This window comes from Manis pentadactyla, chromosome 14 (genome assembly GCF_030020395.1).
Source record: "Manis pentadactyla isolate mManPen7 chromosome 14, mManPen7.hap1, whole genome shotgun sequence".
NCBI lineage: Eukaryota > Metazoa > Chordata > Mammalia > Pholidota > Manidae > Manis > Manis pentadactyla.
Window position 1 is genome coordinate 70,063,248 of NC_080032.1, and position 25,905 is coordinate 70,089,152.

General features: G+C 37.6%; 1 protein-coding gene across 3 annotated transcripts in view; it reads left to right on the forward strand.

Annotated features, from left to right (window-relative positions):
• The window catches only part of BORCS5 (BLOC-1 related complex subunit 5), an 85,534-nt gene that overhangs the window by 32,331 nt on the left and 27,298 nt on the right, over positions 1–25,905 (forward strand). The gene's annotated exons all lie outside the window — the stretch shown is intronic.

Here is a 25,905-nt window from a genome sequence, read left to right on the forward strand (position 1 = left end):
AGTTGCTACTGTTGGCTTGGAAACCAACACAAAAATCAATAGGCCTTTAGGGGAGGTCAAAGGGCTTCCTGTTACTAAAACACATAGGCATTAATACATGGAATTTAGAACTATTTGGGTGACCTGTAGGCCGTTTGATTATTTTCCCTTGTTTCTTGGCTGTCCGAGGAGTTGAAATTAAGTAAGTGAGATGCATCTGGGTGTGACACTATTTTTGCTCTTGAGGAGTTTTATGACCTAGTAGAAAAAACAAAACATCATGAGTGATTTAAAGCCTAGGATTTTAGAAGCATTGTACTCATATAGCATCACGTGATGTTAAAGTGCCTACCATTTGTTGAGTGCCTGTTTACCACGTACAAAGTGTTACCCTAGTTGCTTTCCATGTGGCTTATTTTTTAATCTTCAAAACAATCCTATGAAAGAGGTATTAAATCATCCTCATTTTGTAGGTAAGACTGCTGAGCTATTGAGAATGAGAGCAGACAAACTTGCTCAGCTTGCCCAGAGTTTTACACTCAGGGGTGTCATATCTAAAGACCTAGTTCTTGTCATCACACTTTCAGAGATGAACCATAGTCATGGAAAAGAACTATGTAGAAGAATTATTAATTGAGCTGAGCCTAAAAGCACAGGCAAGAGTTTGGTGGGATGGGGTGGCTTGGTCAGGAGGGGTAGAAGAAGGGATTCCTAGTTGGGAGGATAGTGTGAGCCAAGTGGGCCTGATAGCTGCTGTTGAGCAGGTGGGGTGCGGACAGTGACATAACTGCTTGAGCAAAGAGAAGGGTACATCTTGAGGAGGAATAAGAAGTAAGGTCAGAGAGCTAAATTATGGCCATATCATCTCTTAACAAGCCAGGGAAAGGAATTTGGAGATGATGCTGTAAGAAGCGATTATAGTTTTACATTTATTCTATTTCATATTTACTGGAACAGGGTATTGACATGTTAAGAGCTGTGTTGTTTGGATGATTGGTAAGATGGTAGCCAGAGATGGACATACCATTTTAGGAGACTGGTGTAGTTTTCTAATGATGAGCTTATGAAAGTCTGGGCTGGTGTGGAGACAGTAAAAGAAAGAGCAAGTTTGAGAGACATTTTCAAGGAAGAAATAATGGAACTTGACAGATTGGGTATTGGAATAAAGGAAAGGCAAAGAGCAATAGAATTGCTTGCTTGGGGGAGCAGAAAATGGCAGAATTGTGACAGCTAGTAGAAGTCATTTTGGTATAGCACCATTATAGTGTGCCTTCTGGTCATGGAGGACAACACTTAGGAAGGTGGTGCTGGGATGGGGTGGGGTGGGGAGTGTGGTAGGGAAGGTGTCTTTCAAAGTTTGCTCTGTTTTCCTAACTTGATTTGCCCTGGGGCCATTGTGTGCAGTATTACAGTCATGGCGAATGCTTCTCTGCTGATGTGCTTAAACAGGGATGTGTTCAAAGGGCAAGCTAACAACCTTGGGTGGGAAATGGGGGGATTATGAATCTTCATATTATTGTTTTACTCTTTATGCCAAAGACCAATTCATCCTTCTGGGTCTGTATCTTTAAACAGAGCAAATACTAATATGAATTTATGGTACTCTTGTTGGAAATGGCTATCCTAATTTAGAAGCCATTAACCTTCATGTTGGTAAAATAATGTTCTTAACTGAGCATGTGAAATCTGTGCTGAACAGCTGCAGCCTTTCCGGAACACTAATTTAAAAAGTGCTGGTTGTACTTTTTGAAAATCAAAAGCATGGGGGGTGGGATGAAGTCACCTGAGCAATTTTCTATAATTACAACTCTCAAGGCCTTTTCTTTGTCTTCTTCAGGCTGACTTAAAATACATACACACACGGTGATTTTTTTTACTTTTCTTTATAGACTGTTGGCACTTGTTTTTATTGCAGTTCCCCAGGAAGGCTATGCCTTTTTGTTCCTTTCCTAGTTTATTTGAAACCTTGTATCTCTGAGGACTTTGGAAGCCCCAAAACAAAGCTGACTATCTACCTGAAGACTTCTAAGTTATGAGTGACCTTCTGAAGGTATGTCTACATGTTTTGGATCTGAACCCTAGGGTGGCACTGGAAACCCCCAAAGGCCTTGATAGCCTAGAAAATGAACTAGGGAAACATTAGAGCATCACATAACCTTCTGTATGTGGGTTAGGTGCCTCAGGGCCATCCTGAGCAGCAAATACTGGAATTAGACAGAACTGGCATTCTTGCCCAAGGCCAACCCACACCGGGAATTTACTAATGCATTCTGATAATTAAGGCAGGTTTGCCGCTAATGTTCCCTGAAGGAAGGTGAATAGGGAATAATATTGTTTCAAAGTGTGCCTTTTAACTCCAGTAATTAAATTTGGGGATTTAATTCCAGAGGAATGGAATGGAAAGGGTTTTAAAGAAGACTTCATGAGGGAGGATTAGTACCTGCCATAGTTAAGTAGTTCCATCAGAGTTGGACACATATTAAAAATATCTGTTCAGTGTCTCCAATAAGCTTATTGAAAATAATTCTGAACTTTAGCTTGTTTTACATGTAGAATAAAATTGCTGGCTTTCCAAAATTATTCATGAAGTAGTGCTTTGTCACAGTGATGTTAAACATGAAGTAGTATAATACGTCTGCCTTACTATTTTAAGTCATTCATTTTTCTTTTTATTTTTTTCCGTAGGTAACAAAAATTCTTCACCTAGAAGAGAATTTGGGGCTTGCATTTTCTTTAATGTTGATAGCTCTTTCATGTTACCGAAAGCAGAGGTATTTTTCTCAGAGAGGTTAAAATTACCAAGTTATCTCGGTATCATGCTATCTGTTTTTTTCATTCCTAGTGTCTTCCTGAAGCTAGTTGAAGAGAGCTTGGTGTTACATACAGGGCCTTGGGTCATAGAAATGAAGGTCATTTGTTTCAGAAGATAAAATAGCGCCTCTAAAACAAGCGACAGGGAACACAAAATGCACTTAGTAATCTTGTTGCTCCAAAATGAGCAAACGTTTTGGGAGAGCAAGTTCTTGCTGGACATCACTAAATAAGAATGAGTTGATGTCACACTTGGCAAGAAGCAACTCTTAAAATTTTTTTTTTCCATACAAATAGTACAACATGGCGGGGAGGAGGGAGTGCGGGCAAAGGGTGAAGAGTTATGGGGAAAAATAAGCTAGAGAAGGAATGTGCGAGTGAGTTGCTTGCTACAAAGGAATTATTATGATAAAAAGCTATGTTTGTTTTGTCAGGAGGAATCTGAGTTGGAACATGAACTGACGGGGGAGAGATGTTTACCGGGCTCCTCCCACACGCCCTGCGAGGCTGTAGTGTCCTGATTCCCGTGGAGGGTGGTTGTGTAACCGTCTTGACTCGTTTTCAGGAAAGAATGGCCCCTGTAGCTCTTTTGGCTCAAAGGGGTGCTGTATCTTCCTAAGTGAAGAAGTCCCTGAAACAGTGATGTCAAACTCAAAAACATAGTCGTTTTAATTAGCATTTCCCAAACCAGGAGGTAACCCTGTAGACTGCAGAGTGTGCACCACCACCAGTCTCCCCCTTTACAGAATTCTGTGCAACTTTGGGAATTTGGGCGACCGAATGGATTATTTTACATACTCCTAAAAGCCAGGATGTCAAGATTAGCCAAATATTTACTGAAATTAGCTGGAATTATCAGAACCGTTGAGTGTCTATGGCCCAGAGTTTCATAGCAAGTGTGGGAGAGCTCGGGGGTCTGGGACCCTGCTGGCCCTTTGGGTGGGCCAGTCTTCATTGCGCAGCACTGCCTGTGTATCAGAGGATTATTAGCATCCCTTTCCACTAAATACCAGCAGTGCCCCCCGTTTCTGTGATAGCCAGAGGGGCCCTCATTCTTCTACCTCATCCTCCCAATGCCACAGGGGTCACAGCTAAAACCAATATGTGCTTTACAGTATTACTAAGAAGCACGGTTTTGTTATTGTTTGCTTGGCATACAGGTCTTGGAAAGCCTTAGGAAGTTGTGCATTTATAAAATAGGTTTCATTCAGAATAGATTTCATGAAAACACTATTGGGAAAAGAAGTTTGGAAAGATGGATGGCAGGAAAGGACATTGCCAGGAAAGAAAAGAATGAGGTGGAAATGGCTTCTCATTAGCCCATTCTTTCTCCCCCAGATCTCCAGTTCTGGGGGTGCTTCCTGTTTCTTGGAGAAGTAGCACACGTACAGCCCAAGAGTAGAGACGGGGGTAGGAGGTAAGGTAGGTGAAATAACAGGACAGGGATATGGGGGAAGAGGCATGCATGAAGAAAACACTTGGATTGGGATATAGAGAGAAGACATGGAGATAATGGTTGGTGATAACAAAGAAATTGGAGATCGTACATGGCATTGTTAAGCTTACAACAGTGATATTTCTGGGACAGTTCTGTGTATCACAGATCTAGAACTTACAGGGGAAAAACTCAACTGAGATGATTAAATCTGTTAAAGACCTTCGCACATCCAATTATAATTACTGTCCCTTTGCAGGTGTGAGTTTTTAAGCCTCACCTTTGAAAGACTCTGTGTCCTTCTAGGTACTTAGCCAGCAATTTAGGTGTACTGTCAGCTGTTGCTTTCATTATGGCTTCTTGGTCTCAACAGCCATTTTCTTTAGACTTCATTAACTGCATCACAAACTGAAAGTGTCCCATTTTGCCATCATCTGGACTTTCTGAAAATAATACAGTGCTTTGCTGGAAATAAGCATTAACAGCCAAATATTAGCATACAAATTAACCAAATTAAATGCTATTAAATGACATGTGCAAACAGAGGGAAGTTTGGGAAATATGAATAAAATCTCACTCATCTTCATTATCAATCACTGCGTAGCTTGTAACCTTGGTTTTACACCAAGGCTTAATTAATTAGGTATAAGAACATTTCTTCTAATGCCTCCCAAACCTTTTACATTAGTTGTGAAGACATTCAGTTGCATGCATGCATATCACTAGGTTTTTAGCCTTCTCACTAGTTTTTTATTCAGTGCAAGTGTTGGTTTTTGTCACAAGGTATCTTTTAGAGCCACTGGTGTGTTGCACCTTCCCTAATTGTCTAGTCTTGCTAACTTGTAGCCTGGGTAGAAATTACCTTGCTAAAGAGAGTACGTTTCCCTAAACGTCTCTCAAGGCAGCTGACGGTGCAGTGAATACGCGGAAATGGGCTTCCATCAGGTTTGCAAAGGGGTCTCACGCCTAGAAGAGTTTAAGAATGGAGATGGAGATGGAGTTTAAGGGTAGAGAGCCTTGCCCACAATAGACATTGGCAGCTGTCACCTAAAATTTCTTTTTTTCATTTGGAATGTCTCCGCATATAGCCGAAATAATAAAACACCTGAGTCTTCACTTGCCAAGTTTTCCAGATTTTAATATTTTGCCACATTTGTTTCAGACCTTTCTTTTTTTTGCCTGCAGAGAAAAACATTTCAAATAAACTTGAAGCTTCCTTGCCACCTTTCGTAACTCCCTAATATTCCTTCTCCCTTCCTCACTTCAGGAAATCTTTGATCTGACTGGTGTTCATCATGACCATACATTTTTCATGGCTTTATTTTTTATTACATACTTACGTATCTCTAAACAATATCTAATATTCTTTTGTGTGTTTTCACATTATATAAATTGCATTCTACTGTATGTAGCCTTCATTCTGTAACTTTCTTTTTTGTTTTGTTTTTTTTTGCTTATGTTTTTGAGATTTATCCATGTTGATACATTTCCCTGCTATATAGTATTCCATTAAATGATTATTTCACAGTTTATCCACTGTCCTGTTAATGTTTGAGTTCAAATTTTTTCAGCATTAAAAGTTTTGCATTGGGCATCCTTGTATACATTTCCTTGTGCATGTGTTTGAGAGTTTTCTGTAGGGAATATAACCAGGAATAAATTGCTTGCTAATAGGGGACACATTTTCAGATTCACTAGTTATAGTCAGATTACTCTTTAAAGTGATAGAGCTGATTTATAGCCTTACTAGCTATGTGTATGAGAGTTCCTGTTGTTCTACATCCTCAATAAAACTGGATATTGTTCCAGCTGTTCCTTGTTTACTGATTAATTTAAAGACAGCACTGTGCTTAGCAACCATCTCAAACACAGGGTCAGATGCAAACGTATTTTTTCATACCAGGCTTCCTCCTTTTAAAAGAATTGTTTTTGCTTTCAGAGTAACAAATCCAAGATAATTATAATACAGCTTTTTTGGCTCTATTTATTTATTTTTAAGTAATGCTTCTTTTTTTATGACCACAAAGTGAATCTGTTAGATAATTTGGGAAGCAGAGTTACAAAAAAGAAAGTTAAAAATTCCACCACCTAGACATAGCCATTGTTAACATTTTGCAATGTATTTCCTTCTGGTGTAAACCTATATATGATATACATTTACTTTATCATTAGAAATCATGCTGAATTTGTCATTTTTTTATCAGTTTCACTTAAAATTATATTGTGGTCTTTCCCACATCATTGAATATTATTTGAAAATAGCATTTTAATAAACTGCTTTCTTCGTATAAGTGTGTTATAGTTTAATCATTGCCCCTTGGAGGACATTTTTGGTATTAAGATAATACTGCAGTAAACAACCTGGGTATATAAATCTGAATTTCAGTTTGTTTCTATGAAATGGATTTCTAGAATAGGTCGGTAAATATTTATGGAATTAGATTAAATAGATTAAAAGCATGACATCCAGGGAGGAAAAAAAGCAATCAAGAGAGAGGGAAACAGAAACATGTTTGCGGCTCATGAGATCCATTAACTCAGCTTCTCTCATATTTGAGTTGAGTAGCAAATCTGTCCTTACCTGAATTTGGCAATCCTTCTCTTACTAGGGATGATGTCAGAGATCAACTCTACCCTACTGTGGACACCAGAGAGCTGGTTGTGTATTGTAGTGTTTAGGGATTATAGAATCTTAGAATTGGGAGGGAACTTCAAAGTTTTATTATCCATCTTCTACTCCTTTCAAAGTCCCTAAATTAAGTGTATTTTGTGGAATACGACCTTGAAGTATATTTCTAGTCTTGACTTGCTGAATGCCTGATCTCAAGCAACTCACTGTTATACAAGGCAATCTGCTCCTTCATTGGACAGCCTTGATTAGTTGAGAATGGTTACTTCACTTAAACCCAAATTTGATTTCCTGTGGCTTTCACTTATTGTTTAATTTGATCTTTAATGAAAGTCTCCCTAAAAATAATTGTGGAAATATTTCACCTTTATATACTTAACTATTAACTTCTACTATAATTAACATGAAAACAAACATATGTTTGACTTACAGTCTTTGTTTCCCCCCAAGGTATAATTTAGCTTTACCTTGTCTTTATAGTGAAAATTATATATGTCAACAGAGGTAGGATAGAAAAACTTTCCACGTATTTTTATACTTGGGGGACAGAAAAGTTCCAGTGCCTCTTAGGTTAGGCATTTTCCCCCTTTGGCAGATGGCTGCTGAGGCTCAGGTTTAAAGACCTGTTCATTCGCACAGATGTTAAAAGTAGAGCCAGGATTTAAACCCAGATCTAATTTGAACACCTGCCAGCTTGCATGTCTGTCTTCCTAACTTACCTATCTTAATTTCACATAAAATCAGATGTCTGTTCAAAAGATGTTCATGTCTTTGGGTTTCTTGGTTAATGAATCACACTGGTAGGGTGTGTGTCATTTTTGAAGGCGTATTGTTCCTGCTGGCTTCTGTTTGATAATCCCAGCTCCTCTCCCCTTGGTTTGGGCACCCCAAGGATTTCCTTTGCATGATTGCCCATCTCTCCCTGGTGCCCCTATGGGGCTCCTTCCTGTTTCTGGGGAAACTGAAGCACAGAATGAGAAAAGAGGAACAAATAATCCCACAATTTTTTTCCTGAATATTATCAACTGATATGTTCTGTACAGGAGGATGTTTTCACAGCTGTGTGCTTTTGGGATGGTGGGAAAAGTTTGAATTTATAATTTATTTATAACTTGGGTGTCTTCTGTAACAAAGGCAGTGACGCAGGTGCTTGGTGGACTTGGAACATGGAAACCGGTTCTCAGCCCCGTGATAGGAATCTTTCTGTTTATGGTCACACTGGGATTCAGATATGATATCGCAGTGTACTTGAGACTGAGGGTCAGAGACTCAAGGAGTAGACTTGCTGAATATATGATTTAGTTACCCTAGATCAATCAAACCTTGACTAAGTGATGATGGGATATGTTGTGTGTGTGTGTTTTTATGTAGTTGTTGAGGGAAAGGAGCAAAGTTTAATCCTTGGTTTGTTGACCTTTGGTATCACTTTTATCTCGTAGTTCCATATAACTGCCTTTGCTGAATTTTCAAAAGGCTGCAGTCAAGTGATTTATAGATAAGGCCACATTCACTACTTGCACAAGGAGAGCCCATATCTTCAATTATGGGTGACGTAAGTTTACTTTACAAACAGGAATGAGTTCATTTCTGTGAAGAGATATGAACAGAATGTGTCTCTTGCTCTGGTGAGAAATAATTTAAATTGGAACTTGCTTAGAGGGAACAGAATGGAGTAACTGGCTACTTGAGCTTTCAGAAGTTAGGGATCTTTAGCCAAGGCCCAAGGGACACCAGTTGTGTTTGCAGAACTCACCCAAATATGAGCATTCCTCAGTATATGAAACAGCAAACACCAATGGAGAACAACTTTGTATGTGTCTATAAGGTGCCTGTGTGCCCTGTGTGTTTCAGAGATAAATATACATGATTGCTCCCCTCAAGGACCTTAAGAGGTAACTGGGGAGAAAGCAGGAATGTCAGTAATAACACATTAAAAGGATGCTATGGTAAATGGCAATAATGAACCATCAGCCACATGTGTTACGGAGAGGCAGCCCATGAAGAGTAAGATTTAGTTCTGAGTGAGTTAATGTTGCTACTGAAAACATTTTGATTGCAAAGGATAACTGCATCTTGAATAAACCAAAGTCTTAAGCATAAATTAAGATGAAAATGGCATTTTAAGTTAATTCCTCAAGTAAGTTTGCCAAATTACGGACACTGGAGTTTGACAAACTGGCAACTCTAGAACTCTCTTGACTTGGCTAGTGTATTATCTCTCTTAAATTACACTAATATTTCTATCTCCAAAAGTCATTAATTTACAGTGTTTTTTTCTTTCTGTTAACTCCAGCACTTATTTCCATCACTGTAATTTGTTGTTACGATCGTTATTACTATTACTTTACTTGATATAGAGGATAATAAAATATGTCTCTTAAGGTCATCCTAACAATAAAATAAAATAAAATACATAACATGCTTAGCTAAGAGAGTGTCATCACTAATGTTAGCTTTTGTTTTTCTTATTCGTGAGATGCAGTGCTTTATATAATGCTTTATACATAGTTAAATTTTAGTAAGTTTTAATAATACGTGATTTATTGTCTATCAGAGGGCTTTAACATGTAAAAATGTGTTAAGGAAACCTAACTCAAAGTTGGAGTCAGGAAGCTATGAAAGGGAGGGCTCTCACATTCTACCTGTCCCATCTTGCATAGTCCAGTGGGAAGAAGGAAAATTTCCAAGGAAGCTTTCCTTGCCTTCAACCAGTGACAGGCAGGCCGCCACCCCTATAAAAGAATGCTGCAGACTTGCTTATGTTTCTCCATACTTGCCTGTTTCTCCATAGTTCGCTTGTCCTGAATTATTCCTCTGCTCTTCCTGAATAAGCTCAATTTTGCTGGCTGAATTGCTTACCCTTTTCTTTTAAAAGGTTGACAAACATACATTGTCTCATTTAATCCTCTCAGATACCTTTAAGTTGTATAGTATCAGCCCCATTTTAACTGATAGAGGAATTGAGGGTAAGTTTATCAGTCAGATTTTCTGGCTAATTTAAGCCTATAAAGAAAGAATTTATTGATAGCATAGTGGATAGCTTACAGAATCTCCAGAGGATCTCTAGCGTCAGGTTTTGGGCTACTTACCCAAGCATAATGGCCGAAGTTATGCCACAGCACTGATCCGATGAGGTCACTACTGCTGTCAGGCCCAAGCATGTGACGCACCTTGTACCACAAACACTGCTAGCTGGCAGTGCAGGCTGGACTTGGAAACTTGTTCTGCTTCTATTGCCACCTCAGAAACAATTTTTCCAGAAACTGCTGTTGCCAGGGAGTGTGCCTTGTGGAAGGTCCCTATTTTGCAACATTTGCTCCTAGTCTGGGGTTGGGTACATAGGTTGGCAGAACTTTCATAGGCTTGTATTCTAGCAGCAGGGCAAGTGGGAAAAAAGTGCCTCTTGGTTCTTGAGCTTCTTGGTATAATAGGCAAATAGGCTGTCATGTATGACACTTTGCTTTATTGCCAGCTCCTTCGGTCTTAACTCTCTACATAGAAGGAATACTCTGTATTTCCTGTTAATTCTATATAAGCTGAGTAGAAATTGAGACTGTTTTATTCGTAGATTTCATGTGTGGAAAAGCAGTTTTTTTTCTAAAACTGATATTCTTAGAACTTAGCTGTTACAAGTGAGCAGTATTGCTGCAGCATTTTAAGCTACTAAACAGGAACTTTCCATCTGATCAGGGTTCTTTCTCCAGTGTAAACAATCCTGCGTTTCCCATTATCCATTCGGGTGCGGGGATATAATCCTCCCAGGAAGCGATGAGTTAACACCTACAAAAGGATGACTCCTTTGAGCAAGAAGGTCTTCGCGTTAATATTTCAGATTTCTTTTTTGCATCCTTTCCTTAGTATTTCATTTATAAAGTGAATCTGTAATTCATTTTTCTGAAATTGTAAAAGAAAAAAAACCTTTAGGTTCCCAATGTGATATCTGTTGACTCTATTAAGATAGCTTCCTCTCATTTAGTCAGTCTTGGTGAGCCTTGCTGTATTTCTTGTAAGTCTGTATTTCTAAGACATTGTGTATACTTCAGACTATGGTAAGTATTACTCATGTGTTAAGTGCCAGTTTTTGAAATAACACTTTCAGTTCCTTAAAGCAAATTCTTTTAGAAAGGGAAGAATCCTTTGGTGCCGCAGATGACCATCCTCCCTTTGTCTGGGGAGCTGCAGTTTGTGGGTGTTGATGTTTCAACAGGTGGAGACCCCTGGGTGTGTGAACCTCAGCCGCCAGGTTGCAGGGAGGACCCATGTGCGCCACTCTCACAGGCTGGCATTCACTCTCTCAGACACGTGAGACAGAGTGGGCTTTCTGTGTTCACTCAGTGGGAGATGTTGAAAGGCTGTGGCATCTCAACTATGAATGTTTGTAGTAGACTGTGTTTCTTTTATTTATTTATTTGTTTTTATTAAGGTATTATTGATATACACTCTTATGAAGGTTTCACATGAAAGACAATGTGATTACTACATTCATCCACATTATCGAGTCCTCCCCCCATGCCCAATTGCAGTCACTGTCCATCAGTGCACTAAGATGCCACAGAGTCACTGCTTTAGACTGTGTTTCTTTTACTTTTATGCTCAGAGTAAGGGTTTTCTGAATTTAAATATGTTCCTTTCTGCATGAACTTAGTCTTGTTCCTGTAATAAAAGAGTCATGGCATAGCAGTATAGACTAATACTGTTCTCTCCTCATAGAAACATGGCATTTTCAAAGTTCAGACTTGGAAGAAAACATAATTCAATATACTCAGTTTTCAAAGAAGAAAATAAAGTTTATTTTTCTCTTGGTTTATCCTTTTGTATTTTTATTTTGTTCCCTATTGGTCCCATTTTTTTTTACTGGCTTCTTTGCTAGAGGGGTGTAATGGAATATTTTTTTAAATCACAATTAAAGTCAGTCTACTTTTTATTGTGGTAAAATATACATAATGTAAAATTGACCATTTTAACCCTTTTCAAGTGGGCAATTCAGCAGCATTAAGTACATTCCCACCATCCTTTTCCATTGCCCCAGATTGAAGCTCTGTCCCCATTAGACAGTAGCTTCCTATTCCCCACTCCCCTCAGTCCCTGGCATCCATTATTCTACTTTCTTTCATTATGAATTTGACTGTTCTTTGTACTTCATTTAAGTGGAATCATATGTTATTTGCCTTTTTGTGTCTGGCTTATTATTTCACTTAGCATAATATTCTCAAGGTTCATCCATGTTGTATATGTAAGAATTCCTTTTCCTTTTTAAGGCTGAACAGTATAACATTGTGTGTATATACCAGCTTATCCATTCATCCATTGACGGATGCTTGGGTATGTCCATATCTTAACTATTGTGACTAATGCTGTTACATGAGCACAAATATCTCTTCTAAACCCTTCTTTTAGTTCTTTTGTGTATACACCTAGAAGTGGAATCACTGGTAATCATAGGGTAATTGCACACTTAATTTTTTTTGAGGAACTGCCATGTTATTTTCCACAGTGATGCACCATTTTACATTCCCATCAACAGTACACAGGGTTCCAGTTTCTCTACATCCTCACCAACATTTGTTATTTTGCTTTTTGTTTTTTTTAAAGTAGCCATCCTAATGAGTATGAGGTGTGTAGTACCTCATTGTAATTTTGATTTGCATGTCCCTTATGATTAGTTGAGCATCTTTTTATGTGCTTATTGGCCAGTTGTATATCTTATTTTGGAGAAATGTCTATTCAAGTCTTTTGACCATTTTTGAATTGGTTTGTTTGTTTTTTTATGTTGAGTTTTTAGAGTTCTCTAGATATTCTGCTATTAATCCCTTATCAGATATATGATTTGTAAATATGTTCTGTTAGGTGGATTGCTTTTTTACTCTGTTTGATAGTGACTTTGATGTACAATATTTAAAATTTTTCATGAAGTCTGATTTGTCTATTTTCTTCTTTTGTTGCCTGTATCTTTGGTGCCATATCTAAGAAATCATTGCAAATCTGATGTTGTGAAGTTTTTGCCCTAAGTTTTCTTCTAAGAGTTTTATAGTTTTAGGTCGTCAATCCATTTTGAGCTAATTTTTGTTTATAGTGTTAGATAGGAGTTCAGTTTCATTCTTTTGTATGTGGATATCCCATTTTCTCAGCATTATTTGTTGAAGAGAGTGTTCTTTCCCACACTGAATGGTCTTGGTATCCTTGTAGAAAATCATTTGACCATATATATAAGGGTTTTTCTCTGGGTTCTCCATTCTAGTCCTTTTATCTGTATATCTGTCTTTATGCCAGTATCACAGTGTTTTGATTACTGTAGCTTTGTAGTAAGTTTTAAAATCAGCAAGTGTTAGTCCTCTGGGTGTGTTCTTCTTTTTCAGGATTATTTTAGCTCTTAGGGGTTTTTGAGATTCCATATGAATTTTAGGATGTGTCTTCAATTTTTGCAAAAAAAGATTAGAATTTTAATAGAGGTTGTATTGAATCTGTAGTTCACTTTGGATAGTATTAACATCTTAACAATATTAAGTTTTCCAATTCCTGAAACATGAGTTGTCCTTTATTTATGTCTTCTTTAATTTCTTTCAGCAATGTTTTGGAGTTTTCACTGTACAAGTCTTTTACCTCCTAAGTATTTATTCTTTTTGATACTGTTGTAAATATAATTGTTTTCTTAATTTCCTTTTAGGATTATTCATTGTTAACATATAGAAATGCAACTGATTTTTGTGTGTTGACTTTGTATTCTGTTAGTTTGCTGAATTCATTTATTCTTAATTTTTTTTGTATGGAATCTTTAGAGTTTTCTACATATAAGATCATATCTGCAAACAGAGGTAATTTTACTTCTTCCTTACCAATTCTGATGCTTTTTATTTAAGCATCTGGCCCAGTTTCTCTGGCCAGAATTTCCAGTACTTTGTGGATGGGGTGAGAATGACATCCTTACCTTACTCTTGATATTGGAGGAAAAGCTTTACTCTTTCACCATTGAGTATGATATTTGCTCTGGGTTTTTCATGTATGGCTTTTATTATGTTGAGGTAGTTTTCTTCTAGTCCTAGTTTGTTGGATGTTTTTATCATAAAAGGGAGTTGAATTTTGTCAAATGCTTTTTCTGCATCAATGATTTTTTATCCTTTATGTTAACGTGTATTACTCTGATTTTCGTATGAACCATATTTGCGTTCTAGGAATAAATCACACTTGATCATGGTGTGTAATCCTTTTAATAAGCTGCTGGACTCTGCTGGCATTTTAGGGAGGCTTTTTTCATGGATGTTTACAAGGGACATTGGTCAGAAAGTTTTGTGTAGTGTGTTTGGCTTTGCTATCAAGGTAATGATTACCTTGTAAAATGCATTAGTGTTCCTCATCAATATTTTGGAAAATTTTGAGAAGGATTAATGTTAGTTCTTCTTTAAGTAGTTGGTAGAATTCACCAGTGCAGTCATCAAGCTCAATGCTTTTTTCTGTTGGGAGATTTCTTTTTTATAGGCCTATTCATATTTTCTATTTCTTTATGATAGTCATGGTAGCTTTTTTTGTTTCTAGGAATTTGTTCATTTCACTAGATTATACCATTTGTTGATATACAATTGCTCATACTACTCTTATAATCTTTTTTATTTCTGTATATTCAGTAGTAATGTCCACACTTTCATTCCTGATTTTAATAATTTGAGTTATTTCTTTTTTCCTTAGTCCACCTAGCTAAAGTTTTTGTTTCATTTATCATTTGTTCTAATCATTATTTCCTGTACTCTGCTACCTTTGGGTTTAGCTTGTTCTTCTTTTACTAGTTCCTTAAGTTAAAATTTTATGTTGTTTATTTGAGATCTTTTTTTCTTTTTTAATGTAAGCATTTATAGCTGTAAACATCCCCTGTAGCACTGCTTTGCTATATCCCTTAAGTTTTGGTACATGTGTTTTTGGTTTCATTCATCTCTAAGTATTTTTAAATTTCCCTTGTGATTTCATCTTTGATCTATTGGTTGCTTAACAGTGTGTTTAATTTCAGCAAGTTTGTGAAATTTTCAGTTTTCCTTCTGTTATTGATTTCTGACTTCATCCTGTTGGTCACAGAAGATGCTCTGTATGATACCTGTCTTTAAAAATCTGTTGAGACATAATTTATGGCCTAACATGTAGTTTGTCCTGGGAAATGTTCCATGTGTACTTGAAAAGGATGTATGTTCTATTGTTGGGTAGAATGTTCTGTATATGTCTGTTAAATCTAATTGGCTTACTGTTTTGTTCAAGTCCTCTTATTTCATTACTTATCTTTGTCTGATTATTCTATCCATTATTGAGAATTGAAGTCTCCAAGTATTACTGTAGAGCTATCTGTATCTCCTTTCAATTCTGTCAATTTTTGCTTATTTTAATGATTTGTTACTAGGTGTGTAAATATTTACTATTGTTATGTCTTCTTGCTGTAGTGAACCTTTTATTAATATATAATGTCCTTTATCTCCTGTAACCTTTTTTGATTTAAAGTCCTTTTTGTCTTAATTAGTGTAACAAGTCCTGTTCTCTCTGGCTTACTTTATGCATGGAATATCTTTTGCTATCCATTCACATTCAATTTTTGTCTGGGTGTAAAATGAGTCTCTTGTAGATAGCATATATTTGATTGTGCTTTTTTTAAATCCATAGTGCCAATCTCTGTCTTTTGATTGAATAATTTATTCCATTTACCTTTAAAGTAATTGCTGATGAGGAGGGACTTACTTCTGTCCTTTTGCTCTTTGTTTTCTTTATACCTTATAGCTTCTTTTCCCTCATTTTCTGCATTACTGTCTTCCTTTGTGTTTAGTTGGGGTTTTTCTTGTAGTGAAATATTTAAATTCCTTTCTCATTTTCTTTTGTATATTGTATATCTATTTTATTTGTTGTTATCATGGGGATTATATTTAACATACTAAAGTTATAACACTGTAATTTGAATTTATGTCAGATTAACTTTAATAACATACAAACTTTGCTTCTTTACAGCTCCATCTTCACCCCTTTCAGTTGTTGATGTCACAAAATTACATCTTATACATTGTCCAAAAACATAATGTTTTAAATATGTATTAGTCTCTTAAAATCATGTAGAAAACAAAAAGTGGAGTTGACACCATTATTATAATAACACTGGCTTTTGTAATTGCCCATGTATTTACCTTCACTGAGATCTTTATCTATTTATATGGCTCCAGGTTCCTGTCAAGTGTTCTTTCATTTCAACCTGTAGAACTCCCTTTAGCATTTCCTGCAGGGCAGGTCTAGTCGTAATGAACTCCTTCAAGCTTTTGTTTATCTGGGAGTGTCTTGATTTCTCTTCACTTTTGAGGGATAGTTTTGCCACATACAGGATTCTTGGTTGACAGTTCTGAATATAAAAAGCTTTAAAATATTGGCCAACTGCCTTCTAGCCTCCAAAGTTCCTGTTCAGGAATCTGATTATAATCTTACTGAGGATCCCTTGTATAGAATGAGTTGTTTTCCCTTGCTGCTTTCAAATTTATCTCTCTTTCTTTGACCTTTGACAGTTTGAATGTTTCCTGGTATAGATCTCTTTGGGTTCATTCTACTTGAAGTTTGTTGACCTTTTTGGATGTTTGTATTCATGAGTTTTTCATCAAATTTGGGAAGTTTTCAGCCATTATTTCTTCAGATATTCTCTCTGTCCTTTTCACTTTTCTACTGTGGGACTCTTGCAATGTTTATGTTCATCTGCTTGATGGTGTCCCCACAGGTCCCATAGGATCTTTTTTACTTTCTTCAATCTTATTTCTTTCTATTCCTCAGACAGGAAGAAAAATTGGTAATTTCCACTGTCTTATTTCAGGTTCGCTGATTCTTTCCTCTGTCTGTTCAAATCAGCCTTTTAATCCCTCTAGTGAAAATTTCATTTCATTTTTCATACTTTAAAGGTCCAGAATTTCTTTTTGGTTTCTTTTTAGGTTTTCTGTCTCTGTAGTGGTGTTTTCATTTTGTTGATACATCATTTTTCTTGACCTTCTCCTTGTCTTCTGTTAGTTTTTGAGCATCACTAAGGCAGTTGTTTAAAAGTCTTTGTGCAGTAGATCTGCCATCAGATCCTTTTCAGGCAGAGTTTCTGTTTTTTACTCTTACTTTTGAATGATTTTCTGTTTTTGTGAGCCTTGTGATATTTTTTGTAGAAAACTGGACATTGAATCTAATAATATGGTGACTCTAGAAGTCAGATTCTCTCACTTCCCCAGAGTTTGTTGGCCTTTGTTTTTTGTTTTTGTTTGATTATTATAGGTTACCTCTATACTAAGGATTACCCTGAGATTTAAACATAATGTTTCCCAGGGCTTTTTTGAGCCTGTACTTCTACTGAGCATGCACAGTGGCTTTCTAATATACCCCATGTATTTGGTTGCTTTCAAATGTCCTTGTGTTCAATGTTTAGCTTCAAAAGAGGAACAAGAGAAAAATGAAGAGAATGAAAAAGGTGCCTGCCCTTTAGGTCCCTGGGGAGTCACCTCAGCTGGAGGGGGAGGGGCTTGAAACAGTTGAGGATATGCAGTAACAGTGGCCACTGCTCCTTGTCTACATCTTTGTGATCAGAAACACCAACAGCAATCAGAATACAGATTCCTGATGTTTGGAGGACAGGGTCCTTTTTGTCCAGCTTGGATTCTACAAGCTGTGTGTAGGTTGCTCCAAGGACAGGTACACAGCTGCCTGCCACAGGAACTGGGGGATAGATAGCTGCTGTTGTGCTAAAAGCTGAAACTGACAGAAGTTCATCCAAGCCTTCCTCTGGAAGTTGCAAGCCTTAAATAGACTCCAGAATTTCAAAATAGTTACATCAGACAGATTCTGCTGATGTAATTGTTGTCTAGGTAGGAGACAGATTCCTGGTATTATTTTGCCATCTTTCCAGAATCCTCTCAGTGTTTAAATTTTAAACTACCATGCTGTCTTTCACAGCGGGTGCAACATTTTACATTCTCACCAGCAATACACAAGGGTTCCAAATTCTCCACATTCTTGACAATACTTTTTCTTTTTTGTTGTTTGGATAATAGCCATCCTAATGGTTAAGTGGTATCTCATTATGGTTTGGTTTTCTGTTCCCTTAATGATGATGATGTTGAGCATCTTTAATGTGCTTATTGACACATGTCTTCTTCAGAGAAATGTCTGCTTATGTCCTTTGTCCATTTTTGAATTGAGGTTTTGTTGTTCTATTTTACTTTTAAGTTTTAGTTCCTATTCACATCTGCCTTCCTTGTGTTCAACTCCGGCTTCTTTTGATAATACTGCTTGAAGAGTGGGATTACTTCTTCATTATTTCCTACAGGACTGGTACATAGGAGGTGCTAGCAAATACTCACAACGTGGAAGGGTCAGCCAGTCATGCAGCCAGATTTTGAAACCGTTCTTATCTGACAATGAGAACAGTTGATAGTTGAGGACAGTGAGGAAATTAACATGAATTGAAAAGCTAGACTCTTCTAGATACTGTGGTAGATGTAACTTCATATAATTCTCACAATACTCCTTTAATGTAGATAATATTTAATTTATAGATGAAGGGTTTGAGTTCAGGAAGATAAATGCCTACCCTCACATGACACAGGTAGTAAATGACAATCCCTGGGTTCAAATTCCCAGATCTACCTGATTCCAAAGCTTAAACCTTTCAAAAAAATTTTTTCTTTATTGAAATATAGTTGATATGCAATATTACATTGGTTTCAGGTATACAACATAGTGATTCAGTAATTATATACATTACTAAATGCACACCATGATAAGTGTAGTTCCCATCTGTTAAAATGCAAAAATATTACAATATTATTGACTGTATTTCCTATGCTGTACCTTCATCCTGTGACTAATTTATTTTATAATTGGAATTTTGTACCTCTTTATTGCTTTTGCCTTAATCCCCCACTCCCCCCATCTCCCATGGCAACCACCACTCTCTTATCTGTGTCCGTTTTGTTTTGTTCATTTGCTTTGTTTTTTAGATTCCACAAATAAGCAAAATCATATGGTATTTGTCTTTCTCTGCCTGGCTCGTTTCACTTAGCATAATACCCCCTAGGTCCATCTGTGTTGTTGCAAATGGCAGGGTATCTTTCCTTTTTACGGCTGCATAATATTCCATTGTGTGTATGTACCACACATTTAAGTGCTTTTATTTTCTTTGGATAAATTCCCAGAAGTGGAATTACTGGGTCATTGGGTATTTTTATTTTCAGTTCTTTGAGAAACCTGCATACTGCCTTCCACAGTGGCTGGACCAATTTACATTCTCACCAACAGTGTAGGAGGGTTCCCTTTTTTCCACATCCTCACCAACACTTGTTACTTCTTTTGGATAGTGGCCATTCTGACTGGTGTGAGATGATACCTTATTGTGGTTTTGGTTTGCATTTCCCTGATGATTATCTTTTCATATGAATACCATCTATATGTCTTCTTTGGAAAAATGTCTGTTCAGGTCCTCTGCCCATTTTTTAATCAGATTATTATTTTTTTTGGTGTTGAACCATACATTCTTTATGTATTTTGCATATTAGCCCCTTATCAGATATATGATTTGCAAATATATTCTCACAGTAGATTGCCTTTGCATTTTGTGGATGGTTTCCTTTGCTGTGCAGAAGCTTTTTAGTTTGATGTAGTCCTACTTGCTTATTTTTGCAAACGTTATGCATTTCTCATTGTGTCATGCTACCTCCCTTCCTTGCCTGTAAATTCAAACAGAGAACAAGCCTTTGAACCTGAAGATTGTTGAAGGAGGATGATGAATTGAACATTTTACTTAGTTATTTGGGAAGAAAAAGTGGAGATTGTGGAAAACTAAGTTCAGTTGATTACAGTGACTGGATTCCTTGAAGACACTGAGGTGTCTCATTTGCAGATATTGATCACCTTTGGAAACACTGGATCTACTTTTGGTTGTGACATCCTCTGTTCTTGTTTCTTTAGTACCATAAACCAGGGTCATTGGCCGTGGACAAATGGGTGCCTGAACCCAGATGAATGAGGTGTTTTCCATAACCTACCACAAATTCCATTGAAGCCTGAGCACGCTTTTATCTCTCTGTATCTTAAGAAAGGCAAGAGTAAAGGGACAGATTTTTATCAAGATCCTGGTGTAGAGTAGGCAAACCTTAAAAGGGAGGTGGTTATTATCCCAGTTTTATATCGAGAAAACTGAGGCTCAGAGATACAGGGTAAATTGTCCAAATTCACACAGCTAATAAATAATGGTACTAAATTTAGCATTTCTCATACTTCCTGTCTTAGTCCATTCAGGCTGCTATAACAAAATGCCATAGACTGGATGCCTTCTAAACAACAGAAATTTCTAAGTTGTGGAGGCTGGGAAGTCCAAGATCAAGATGCTGGCAGGTCCAGTGTCTGGTGAGGGTCTGCTTCCTGGTTCATAGAAGGCTGTCTTGTCACTGGGTCCTCACGTGGCGGAAAGGGCAAGTGCACCTCTGAGGTCTGTATTATAAGGGCGCCAATCCAGTCCACTCTCAGAGCCTGTCACCTCCCAAAGGCCCTACCTTCTCATACCATCACATTAGGGACTAGGTTTTAAAATAGGAATTTGGTGGGAGACACAAACATTGAATCTGTAGCACCACCTCAGTGAAAAGTTGTTCTTTCTTGACCCTCTGGTAGTTGCTGGAGGCTGTTAGGAGTGAGGGCCCAGGACTTTCGCTTCGCATCAGGCACCATGGTGGGTTGGCATGTTATCTTGGGCTTGTCTGCACTTGCAGTCTCTTCTGCCACATAGGTCAGCCAAAACAGTGATGATAGCCTTTCTGGGTGACTCCCTCTCCTGGGTGAGGCTGGTGACCCTTCAAAGTGCTTGAAAGATGAAAATTCCTAAAGGAACCGTCTAAATACCCCCAAAGAAATTGATCACTAATACACATCATAAGATTCTGCCAAAGTCGGATAGGTATTTCTAGACTTTTTCCTTTCTTTAAGAGAAGGGAAGGGAGTGCCCTTGGAACCACAGTTTGTATTAAGTAAAGAGTACATGTGGCTTATGTGCTTTTGTCTTTGAAAAATACTGTGACCAGTAGAGTCAAAAATCCCTTATTAGTTTTGGGGGGAATTTCTTTTTTCATAATCTGTTAATTAATTGTACTTTTAAATAACTTTTGTCAACATTACATAGATTCTATTTTCTGGATTCTGTAGCAGGAAATGGAGCTTGTTATGCTGTTTCTCAAATATGGGCCCCAGTACTCATTATACTCATTTCTAGTCCTGGAAGTGGCTAAGCCGCTAAAAGTTAAGGAATTCAATTTGGTAATAGCCTACATTGATACCCATATGGTTCTGTACTCTACTTCAGAAAAACTTTTTTTTCCCTACCCTAACATTTCAGAAAGAAAAAGGTTGCTCAGCAAAATATTTTCCAAATTTCTAGCCCTGATGATTTTTCCACCCAACACTTTACACAAAGAGGTAGGTACAGACGGCAGTTTGCTAGGTCTGTGTAAAATTCAGTCTTGGTCCTCACCCATTCCCTGGAGCCCACCTCCATTCCTGTACAAACACAGTGGTTTCAACAGGGTCTTAGGAAATGTTTCCAGTATTTACCATTTGCAAATGTGGAACCTATAATCAGGTTTTTAACTCAATAAACATCACTGGTTTAAGCTAAAGAAGAATTAGAAAACTGAGGATAATGGCCCTGTTCCCTAGTACATTAAGACATCATTTAGAAGCTTTTATTTAACATGAAAAACTAAGCATAAATACATGGAAGAACTGAGTATTAGGAGTGAAGTGTCATGATGTCTATAATTTTTCAATGGCTTAGGAATAGAAAATAGAGAAAGATGAAGTATATGTGATAATATGTTGTTGAATCTAGATAGTATGTGGTATATATTTTTTCCTACTTTCTATATGCTTGAAATTTTGTATAAGTAAAAAAAGAAAAAATCTTAACCATAAATAACACTTAGGAAACTACACAAAAAACAGTTTCAAGGTGTTCTGTGGTTCGTTCTCTATTACCTAAGGATTTGGGTTATAGAGTTGGTAAATAAGAATTAAAATGGCTGTAAACCTGGAGGCCCTCAGAGGCCAGATAGGTAATGTGAGTGAGTGAGGCTGACTGGCCATCAGACAGTAGGAAGTGGTGGGGATTGAGAGAGCAGGAAACTACATACCTCATTGAAAGCATCTGCAGTTTTTAAAAACTTTAATGTGCATTGAAAATAAAAACAGTTCTGAGGACTGGTAGTTTGTGGTCTCCTAAAAATGGCAAAATTTATTATCTGTAAGTTTACCCAGCTTTCTGTGCTCCCTTCTCCTTTATCAGAAGCTGTAGGGGTGGTTCAGTCATCAAAATGAAAAAGATGAGTTCCTGATGCTTAAGAGTGAGGGACAGCTTTGTGTTTATCATCTCTAGAAATGACCTGGGTGCCAGCTTGTAGCTTCAGGAACAAAGTGGCCTGTCTTCTTTTTCCTCTTGTCTTGTGCTTCCCATGATCTGGAGCAGGATTTGTGGTAGATTTACAGAGATTCCTGAGTCAGAAAATAAAAGGCAGCATATTCTCATAATAGAACTCATAGCTGGGCCTTGTTTTAGATGATTAGGGGGAGGGTACAACTGTGATTTGGACAGGGCAGAACTGCCCCTTCTTAACCTAATTAGAGAACCTTTTATGTAGCAGGGGCTATATGCTAGACACTAGAGATAGAAAGATAAGTTGACATGTTCCCTATCTTCTACCAGCTCACAGTTTGTTATGAGGCTTTTAATTGCCTCAGAGAAGATACTGTATTAAGGTGATTTCAGCCATATAAGCCTTGGTGAGAATGAAACATAAGGAGCTGGATTTTGGTTTTGGCTTATGGAGTTGAGGACACGGGGTGAGGGAAGAGGGGAGAATTGCCCATGGACACATAACTGCCACGTGAGAGACCTTGACCACTTTTTGTTAAAATGAATTTTTTTTTAAATGCATTCATATGATATAAAAAAATGTTATACTATGAAAGTCTCCCTTCCTGCCCTTGTTCTCCATCCAATTCTTGTCATTCCAGCATTTATGAAATCAATTTAAGCAAATAAGAATATGTATTATTATTTATTTGTATGCTCATTTGTATAAAAGAAAGCACACTCAATACGTTATCCTATACCTTCCTTTTATTACCTGATATCTTGTGGAGATTTTCTGTGTGAATACGTAGCTTCCTCATTCTTTCCTATGGTCATAATACTGTTTGTGGATGTACCTTGACTTAATTAACAGACTCCCTATGATGGACATTGAAGTGTTTGCACATCTTTTGCTGTTAAAATCACCATAACAAACAATCTTACATATGCATTATCATTTAGCACATGTGCCAGTATGGGCATAAATTCCTGGTAGTGAAATTGCTGCATCAAAGGCATTTGTAATCTTGATATCCAGGCCAGCTTGCCCTCCATGGAGGTGTTTATAACTTACCCACTAATCAGCAATGCCTGTTTCCTCATAGTTCCACCTACTGAGTTTTTTCATCATACATTTGGATTTTTACCAGTTTGATTGGTGAAATATGGGCTTGCAGTAAGGTTTTAATTTCTATGTCTCTTATGATGAGTGAGATTTTGCATCCTTTCCTACAGTTGAGGCATCGGTATTTCCTGTGAAATGCGTTTTCATATCATTTGTCCATCCTTCTTTTGCTAATTTTTACTTGCCAGTTTCTAAGAACTCTTCACATAATAGGAAGCTTACCTCTTGTGATGTGAGTTGCAAATATTTTTCCCAGTTATTTACTTTTTTTAACTTAGGGTGCTTTTTTGCCATGAGGAATCTTGATTTTTTTTAATATTGTTGTATTAGCAGTGTTTCCTTTATGGCCTTTGCATTAATCTGGCCCACTGTTGATGGCACAAATCATTCATTCTTCTTTCCACGGTGACTTCTCAGTCTTTTCCTCTTCAGTCTTGGACTGAGAGCAAAAACCTTCTACTATCTTCCTCCCTGAGTCTGTTCCTGGAACTGTGCTTTTTGTCAGTGACAGGGCAGTTCTTGATAAATTTTGTTGGGATTTTAGTGGTCTGAAAAATCTCCAATTTTCTTGATTACAGGCACTGTAGAAAACTGTTTGACAGCTACTTATCAAACTAAACATGCAATTATCATGCAACCCAGTAGTTGCAGTCTTGGGCATTTATCCCAGAGAAATAAAAACTTATGTTTACACAAAAACCTATACATGACTGTTCATAGCAGCTTTGTTTGTAATAGCCCCAAGCTGGAAACAACCCAGATGTCCTTCAGTGGTTAAACAAACTGCTGTCTACATACCTTGGAATACTACTCAGAAATAAAAAGGAACAAACTATTATACATCCAGCAATTTACCTGAGTCTCTGATGTATTACGTTGGGTGAAAAAATCAGTCCCCAAAGGCTACATATTGTTTAATTCCATTTATAAAACATTTACAAAATGATAAAATTTTAGAAATGGCAAACAGATTAGTGGTTGCCAGGAGTTAAGGTTGGGAAGAGGTATGAGAGAGAGAGAGAGGTGGATGTGGTTATAAAAAACAATGCAAGGAATCATTGTGGCGATGGCTTGGCTCAGTATCTGACCGAGGTGGTGCATACACAAACCTGTAAGTGTGAAAAACTTGTATAGAACTAAGTACAGTCCCCGCTTATTCATGGGCGATACCCTCCAAGACCCCAATGGATGCCAGAAACCACAGATAGTACTGAACCCTGAATATACTTAAGTTTCTTCCTATACATACATACCTATGATAAAGTTTAGTTTATTAAGCTCATAAGGGATCAACAAGAATAACTAAAAACAGAACAGTGATGACAATATACTGATGGAAGTTATGTGAGTGTGATCTCTCTCAGAATATCTTACTATACTGTACTCACCTTTCTTAGTAATGTGAGATGATAAAATGCATATATGATGAGATGAAATGAGGTGAATGATGTAGGCACGGTGAAGTGTTAGGCCACTATTGACCTTCTGATGATAGGTCAGAAGGAGGATCATATCAGGACAGCAGTTGATCACAGGCATCTAAAACTGTGCAAAGCAGAACCATAGATAAGGGGGACTACTGTACACAGGCACACACACACACACACACAAGGTGCAAGTAAAATAGGGGACATCTGAATAAGATCAGTGGATTGTATTAATGTCAGTATTCTGATTGTGATTTTGTATTGTACTTTTGCGAGCTATTATTGTTGGGGGAAACTGGGTAAAGAGGTACACAAGATCTTGTACACAGGACCTCAAAAAGAATTTCAATTTAAAAATCCCCATTTCTACGAATAATAGCCTCATCAAAAGCTACTATGTGGGGGCAGGTTTGGCTTGCCTCTCCTGTGCTGGGATGAGCAGTGGGACAGCTGAGGGTCCAGGGGCTGGGCAGAGGCAAGTGGGGAAGCAGAGCAGTGCCTCAGGTTCCACACTGCCCTCAGCTCTGTCAGGCCAGATGAAGATCTGAGGGTCCTGACCGGCATTCCCGAGGATTCTTTGGGATGGCCCACCTGGGTAGCCCATCACCCAGCCTGTTTAGAGGAAAAAGAACACTGGCTTAGGCTCCAGTACCTCAGAACCAGTGAGAGACTGACATTGGTGGTTGGGAGGCAGAAGGGGGGACCGACTCCTAGGATGAACTTTGGTGTGGGTGGGTCCCTCCTGGTCGTGCCCAGCCTGTGCCTCATTGTCATATTTATTGCAGGGTACTGTGGCTTGGCAGAAAGCTCTTGGCCGAATGTCAGAAGGCTTGAGTTCTAGTCGGAACTTTGCTGTGTGACCATGGGCAAGCCATTTTTAGTCTTTTTGATTTGTTCTGTAAATGCTAATAATTCTCCTGTTCTACACTCCTTAAAGAAATGTAAGATAATTCTATATGAAAGGCTTTGCAAATATAATGTCCTATGCAAATGTAATGGAATTTAATTATTTCACAAGTGAACTGATGTTGGAAGAAAATGTGAAGAATGAGTTTCTGGGGCATTAGCTGTCATTCTGCTCACTTTAAAAATTTTTCATTTTTGCATCTCCTCCCAACAGTTTCC